The 7,416-nt window shown below is 41.9% G+C and overlaps 1 non-coding gene across 1 annotated transcript; it reads right to left on the reverse strand.

Annotated features, from left to right (window-relative positions):
• Positions 1–7,096: 7,096 nt before the first annotated feature.
• LOC120112060 lies at positions 7,097–7,202 on the reverse strand. Its single transcript, XR_005513565.1, has one exon. It is a non-coding gene; the product is annotated as a small nucleolar RNA R71 (small nucleolar RNA).
• Positions 7,203–7,416: the final 214 nt, after the last annotated feature.

Genomic DNA, 7,416 nt, shown 5'->3' on the forward strand with positions numbered 1-7,416 from the left:
AGCAAAAAGTATAAGAAAAAGAAAAAAGGACTTCATTCTTCGCCGCCACTGCCACTGCTACCTTTGTCGACATCATTATCGCCCTCGCTGAGGCAGGTTAGAGGCCGGAGAAGTCCATCCCTAAGAAGAGCCGCTGAGTTTGAGCTCGGCATTCCTCGAAGCCCTTCCCAAAAGACATTGATCGCATTCTCGATGATCTCCTCCTGGAACTATTCTGAGGCAAGGTACTCCTCGACCGTCTTAGTGGCCTTCTCCTTGGTGCGAGCGACCTGCTCCCTAGCCCCGGCAGCCTCCTTCTCGGCCTTGGCAGCCCACTCCTTAGCCTCAATTGCCTCTTGCTCAGCCTGAGTGAGCTTTGCGGAAAGCTTTGTGACCTTCTCCTCGGTAGCTAGGAAAGCCTCCCTAGCTATGGTTAGGTGACTGTTCGAGATCATTTTTTGAGTCTGCGCAGCTGAGGCCTCTGCTTTTCGTTGACTCGATCTTATCCTCGACTACCTTCGGCCTCTCCTCGGCCTGCTGGGCCTGCTCCTTAGCAGCCTCCAACTTTTTCCCGAGCTCCAAGCCATGCCTCTCAAGTGCCAAGATTGACTCATTCATGTAGCTGATCTCGTGGGTATGCTGAAAAAAAAGAGGAGTTAGTAACCGAAGTGGATGACTTAGCAAAAAAATTTGCTAAGCAGAGACTTACTCGACAACCAATGAGAAGGCCTTGTTGATCCACTCGTGGATGTTGAAAAGCACATGAGCTCGTTGTCGGCTCAGATCTGCATAGCTTGGACCATCTTCTTTGCCACTCTGAGGGTCATCAGGCCTGAGTCGGACTCTTGGACCGACCATCTTAGAACGTAGGTCTTGGAGGCATGGGTCGAGGCTGAAAGACCCTCCTCAACTGGGCGGAGGAACTCGGGCTGGAACGAGCCAAGGCACAAGCCTCAAAGGATGACCGACATGAAGTCGCGGCGAGGACGGAAGATTGAGGATGACCCCTTTGGAGGGGCCGACCTGATCGGCGACACCATCTCAACCCCGAGGCTGAGATTCACACTCTTCGCTTGAGGTATGGGCACCTCAAGAGTGACCTCGGGAATTGAGGCCTCGGCAGCTTCGACAGTGGGGGCAGAGGAGGATTCTACTCTCGCCACCCCCAAATGTGGCGGCTGACCTCTTCCGCATTTTCTTGTGGATCACTGCCAAGTCGGTCTTTATCATTGTGATAGCCGCAAAATCGAAGACAAGGTTACACAAGAATTATGAGGAGAAAAGATAGAAAAAAAATATCCCGAGGGTCGGTTGGGCTCAGACCTATGTTGATCAGCGTCTTCTCAAACAACAATTCTTACAAAGCAGAAATCTTAGATATATACTTAAGAAGTGTGTCCAAGGACTCTTGATCGTTGCTAGACAACCTCGGGGGTCGATTTAGAGACCTTCAAGATGTCCTCTATAGGGTTTCAAACCGCTATGGTTGCTCGGAGGTAACAAAGAAGAATCTCTCTTTTCACCCATGGATGGAAGAGGGGGCTGAAGCATGAGGAGAGTGGTGAAAAAGGCATTGACCTTGGCTCGAACTGAAATATAGTTTGGCCTGGAAAGTGGAAGGTAAGTGATGGAGAAATTATTAGACACCTCGACCTCGGACCAAACCAATGTCATTGACCTCCGTATAAATTGAGGTGAACAACTTCGGCCCTAGTTGAGAAGCCAATCAGTTGAAGAGTTGGTTAGTCGAAGAGCCAATCGGCACGTGTTGATGAGAACTGACAGCCCTGGCCACTGGCAGATCCGACAGTGCTGCAGTCAGCGCATGATCAGCACCATACGTTGTCCACACAGAATGATGCCCACGTCGTAAATATACGGTTGGCCATTACCACACGTTGTATCAACTTAGATAACGACAAAATAAACTACTCTATATAAAGGGGCAGTCCGGGAGACCTGAGGTATGTCATGTTCACCTAGAGCACACTACTCTGCTGAAATTTTTTTCTTCCATATTGTTGCCTCTCTCTCCTAACTTGGGCATTGAAGAGATCTTCTTTCGTAAACTCTCTAGCAAGTGGACTTCTTGCAGGCTAGTTCTTGAGGAGATCCACCCCTCTGCACCTTGGACGCCTTGCCCAGCTCGGTTCCTACCATCCTCAAAGTCATCCGAGCCGCACTTTGACCTCAGTCCGTGATGTAGTGGCAATAACACCTAATGAAAGCTCATCATGAGATGTGCACCAACATTACCATAATGAAGCCAGCTTTTGAGAAACATCTGATTAAAATAGAAACAACCTTTTCATGCATCTATGAATTGAAATTATTTTTTTTCTAGAAATTGCACCCATCTCTCACAATTCCATTCCATGGAGGTGTTATTATGCTCGATGGGATCGTGCCCCTCATGGTCACAAGACCACCGGGCAACCTCTAAACCACCTCTATTTCGGAATAATCAAAAGTGAAGTAGATTTGTTTTTTGAGCATCATGAAGAATGAAACCCCCCTAAATTGTGTGTAGGGGGTTCAACAGTGGGTGTTTATAGTTATCCCCACCTCGATTGATTATTCGACATGAAATTTTAGTCAAGGTTCAGGGCAACCCTTGGCTTCGGACCCAATGTTAGTAGCGAGCGAAGCGGTGTGGCTTTTGGTAACTCAAATGGGATTGCTATGATGATCTTAAATCACTAATGATCTTCATCACATAATAATTTGATACTTGATGATTTAAGATTGCCGCATCTGATATGCTATATTCTAGTGATAAAAGATCTTAAGAGTATCTATGATTAATCAATTTGTATGCCATGAATATCCAAAATCACTCATCATGAAATACCAAAACGATCCTTGATATATATATATTTTTTTATGAAATAAGTAAAAGCATCAATTGTGTTGCAACTAAAGTACTGCATTACTATTCTTTTTGACGGTAAAAGATCAATATATATACTTTTGAGTATATATATTGATCTCAGCAAAGGCCGAGCAAAAAGGGATGCACAATACCTAGGTAAAAACCGAGCCAAAGGCAAAATACATCAAGCTTGGTCTATCCAAGCAAAAAGTATAAGAAAAAGAAAAAAAAGGACTTCATTCTTCACCGCCACTGCCGCTGCTGCCTTTGTCGACGTTGTCATCGCCCTCGCCGAGTCAATGATAACTGCTAAATAATGAATTAATATCTTATTCATAGCACTTATCATTATTTTAATTCAAATATTTTGTAAATTCAACTAAAAAAATTGTGTTACCTTCATCATTGCATTTTAATAAATTATTCAAGTTTGACTGATTTTATTAGTCGAACCTAATCTATGCAGGTCGAATTTAATCTATGCAGGTCGAGTCAAACTTATTTGGGATGATTTCTGAACCCAAATCGCATGCAGCCCCGCAAATCAAGACCCTCTTAGATTCATCCCAATTCCCTTGTTTCTTCCCCATATTTGGCTCAACAAAAATTCCCTGCATCACATTTTAGTCTCCTAATTTTCTTCCCACACATGCTCCCAGCCAAATAGGATTAATTCCATCTTCCCAGCCAAACCAAATTAGAATCTTCAAACAAGCCACGTCATCATGCAAAACCCCTTCATTCCATCTCAACTTCGTGTTCTTCCCAGCTCCCGTAAGAAAGCTATTGATAAGTGCTTAATAATCTATAATTTAGTTATCTTTCCATAGCACTTATCAATGTTTTTAAACTGATAAATATATATTTTACCATAAAATTAAATAAACATTGAAATGAATTTAAAATATGGTAAGAGGTAAATAATTCTTTTCTCAAAATAGACTCTAAACTTGTCTCTCTCCTGGTTATAATCTTTCATGAAAATATATAAGGAGGAGATTGTGTTGACCCGATTTGGTAACCTAATGGAGTTGTAATCAAGCTAAGGCTATAATTAAATGGGTTTTGGTCCTGATTTGATCGAAAGTTATAATTAATTATGTATGGGGCAAAGGTTTGATTAACCCTTTTTATTAGGTCACGGTCCGATTTTTAGTCTTGTCTGGTCGAGTTCGATCTGAAGCAGCTTAGCAAGAATTAAATGACAATGGGCTCAAGGACAAGTCAACCATCATGACCCACCTCAAATCCAAAGTCAATTTCCAACCAATCACTATCTGCCTTCATATAAAATTTATAATAATAATAACTAAAAATTCACGATTCACTGTTCATATAAACAGTGTCCCGTTAAAACACTGTTCATATGAACAGTGTTAAAAAAAATAAATAAAATAAATAAATAAAAACATAAATAAATAAATAAATAAATAAATAAAAATATATATATAAATAGATTCCACTGTTTATCTTCTTCCTCCCGCTGCCAAACCTTCCCGTGATCCCACCTCGCTCCCAACAACTCGATCCCCATCATCCGCGCGCCAAACCAAGAGGGAGATCAGCCGGGCATCTTCCGCATCCGGCCATGGCGTCGTCTTCATTCCCGGATGCTCCGCCGGCGATCACTCCTCCGCTGCAATCAACGAGCCGCTCCAACCGTCGGGAATCAAATGCTCCGCATCAGCCCGTTCCAGCACGAGTTCCACGGGGTGCAGCCAGCGACCGGATCCCCCGCCTCTCCTTCCGATCGTAACGCTTCCAATTCATCATTCGCACATCACCCGGACACCTGCAACATCTTTTCGTCCGGATTCATCCCTAGCACCAAGCCGTGATCGGCTCCCAACCGCCGGAAACCCAGCTCGGCATTCATTTACAGCTCAGTCCCCGGCTTCTCCGAGATCCAGATACTCCACATCAGCACCTCCCATCGATCCCGCGGCTATCTCATCTTCTTCCCTCCACCTCCCGTCGATCCAGCGGTCGGCTTCATTTCCGGCCATTACAATCAAACGCTCCACGGATCCCTCCCAAGATCCAGCCACGCCATTGACGCCATTCATCCACTATAAAAGGAGGAGGGCGTTCGGTGGCAGGGGGAGGGCTCGGTTTGAAGAATAGAGGAGGCTCTGTTCGGGAGAAGAAGAAAGCCGAGAGGGAGAGAAAAAGAAATAAAAAAAAAGAGAAAGGAGGGAGAAAGAGAATGTTTTGTGATATTTTGGGAATGATGGGAGGTGAAGGCTTTCATTTGCAGATGGGAGGTCATCCGGAAGCCATGCTCGGCTAAACATCTAATCTAGGGCTGGATGAAGCCCTATCAATGTATCAGGGCATTGTAGTTCTTATTTTCTTTATTATTTTGGAGCTTGTTTAAATTCTTATCTTCAATGAAATATCTTTTTATGATGTTTAAACTTTAAGCATGCCATTTACTATTCATGTTTGCTAAAGTAGTCTAAGATGATCCATGCCTAGGAAGATGAGGTGTGCTGCATCCTAGATTAGCATACTTAGGTAGACACTTCATGCTATACCAAAGATGGATTTTTCTAACACTCTTTATGTTTTTATTTTAAAAGGCTTGTAGCCAAAATTGCATGCCTCTCCAAAAGATAAAAATTAAGAACACAATCCTTGATGCAATGCTATGTGGTGGATTCCAAACCCTAGATCTATTTATTCTGATAAATTCCAATCCGTACTCATAGTTTAATTTAGTTAAATCAAGTTAGCAAATTCTTCTTTTTGATTTATTTTTTTTAAAAAATAGCCTATTCTTCAATCCCTGTGGACCGACACCCGTAATCACTATCCTACAGGATACGTGCTATTGCGTGGTTTATTTTCAAAATTGAAGGAACCGATCAATTTTTGGCGCCGTTGCCGGGGATTGCTAGCATAGTTATTTTTCCTATCATTAAAAAAAATTAATTAATTAAAAAAAAACTTTCAAAAAAATATATAAATAAAAAAGTTTATTTTCTATTATTGTTACTTTTCTTATCTTTTTTTTTCTCTTCTACTATTTTTTTTAAAAAAATTTTCTTTTGATTTTATTTGATCAGAAATCGAAGGAAAAATCTGGGATGATCAAAAAGAGAACTGCTGGAAAAGAAATGTTGTAGAGGTTTGCCTAAAAAGAAAATTAAATTGCTGGAAAAATTTCCTTTGGTAACCTCTAAACCTTTCTTATTTAAATTAAGTATTAGCTTGAAATTTTGTGGTGATTGTTTGATTTTAATTTCAGCAAAAGTGTGAATGCATGCCTGATACACATACACCAATTCATTTGCACTTAGTAAGGGCAATCACCCCAACAAGATAAGAGCCGGATTTCATCATCGGACTCTTGCCCAACTTAGGTGAACTCAATCTCACATAGTGTCACTTTAATTAAAATCAATTAGCGTTGGCTCCTAGGGACATTTAAGCTCAATAGGATGAAGATCACCGAAAGTTGCACCAATTTCACTCTGTGGCTTAGTTGATGTCTAGGCAAGCTTTGTCCCTATAAGGGAGACAGTTCATCTGTTCGAGGCAAGTGGGTTTTAAGTGGGACCTTTGCGAACGCATCGTGACCCCTCCACTTACCTGGGAGCTTACCTGGTCAACTCGGTTCATTAGACCGGATTGGAGGCTTAGGTGCCCTCTTCAAACCAGTTATGAGCTGTCTAGTGATTTTAGGACAAAGACTAGGATTGATATGCTTTTCTCTTTTATTGCATGCTTGATTGATCGAGTACTAGTGTATGCACGGTAGTCGTTCTAGAGTACGAAACTTATTACCTTTTGACCCTGAAATAGAACGAACCCTTAGGAACATTCGAGCTAAGATTAAAACATTAGGATCATCCCCACCTCTTAAGATGGCTGAAGAACAACCCAAACTCCTGAGGAAGTACTTTACTCCCACTATTTACACTTCCCCATCTTGCATTCGATTACCTGAGGTAGTAGCTGTATAATATGAAATAAAGTCTAGTGTGATCCAAATGCTCCCATCTTTTTATGGGCTCACCAACGAAGACCCCTACAAACATTTAGATGAATTTCTTGAGATTTGCACCACTGTCAAGATTCAGAACTTCACTGATGATGCCTTGAAACTTAGGTTATTCCCCTTCTCCCTTAAAGATAGAGCCAAACAATGGCTGAATTCTTTAGAAGCTAACTCAATTCGTTCTTGGGATCAAATGCAACAAGAATTCCTTAAAAAATACTTTCCCATAGGAAGAACGAACCAGTTTAGACGTGCCATTACAAGCTTCTCCCAAACTGAGGGAGAAGAATTTCATGAAACTTGGGAGAGATTTAGGGACCTAATCCCTAAATGCCCTCATCATCAAATACCTAAGTGGCAACTAGTGCAATGTTTTTATGACGGATTGACAGAACGAAACCGTCAGATGATCGATGCTGCATGCGGGGGCACTTTTATGCTTTAAAATGAGCATGAAGCATGGAAATTATTTGAAAATCTTAATGAAAACTCCCTCCACCATGCTTCATGTTCTCGTCAAGCACCCCCGAGTTCTCAAAGAAAAGGGACCATTTGTGAGATT

This window comes from Phoenix dactylifera, chromosome 9, assembly GCF_009389715.1.
Source record: "Phoenix dactylifera cultivar Barhee BC4 chromosome 9, palm_55x_up_171113_PBpolish2nd_filt_p, whole genome shotgun sequence".
Classification (NCBI taxonomy): domain Eukaryota; kingdom Viridiplantae; phylum Streptophyta; class Magnoliopsida; order Arecales; family Arecaceae; genus Phoenix; species Phoenix dactylifera.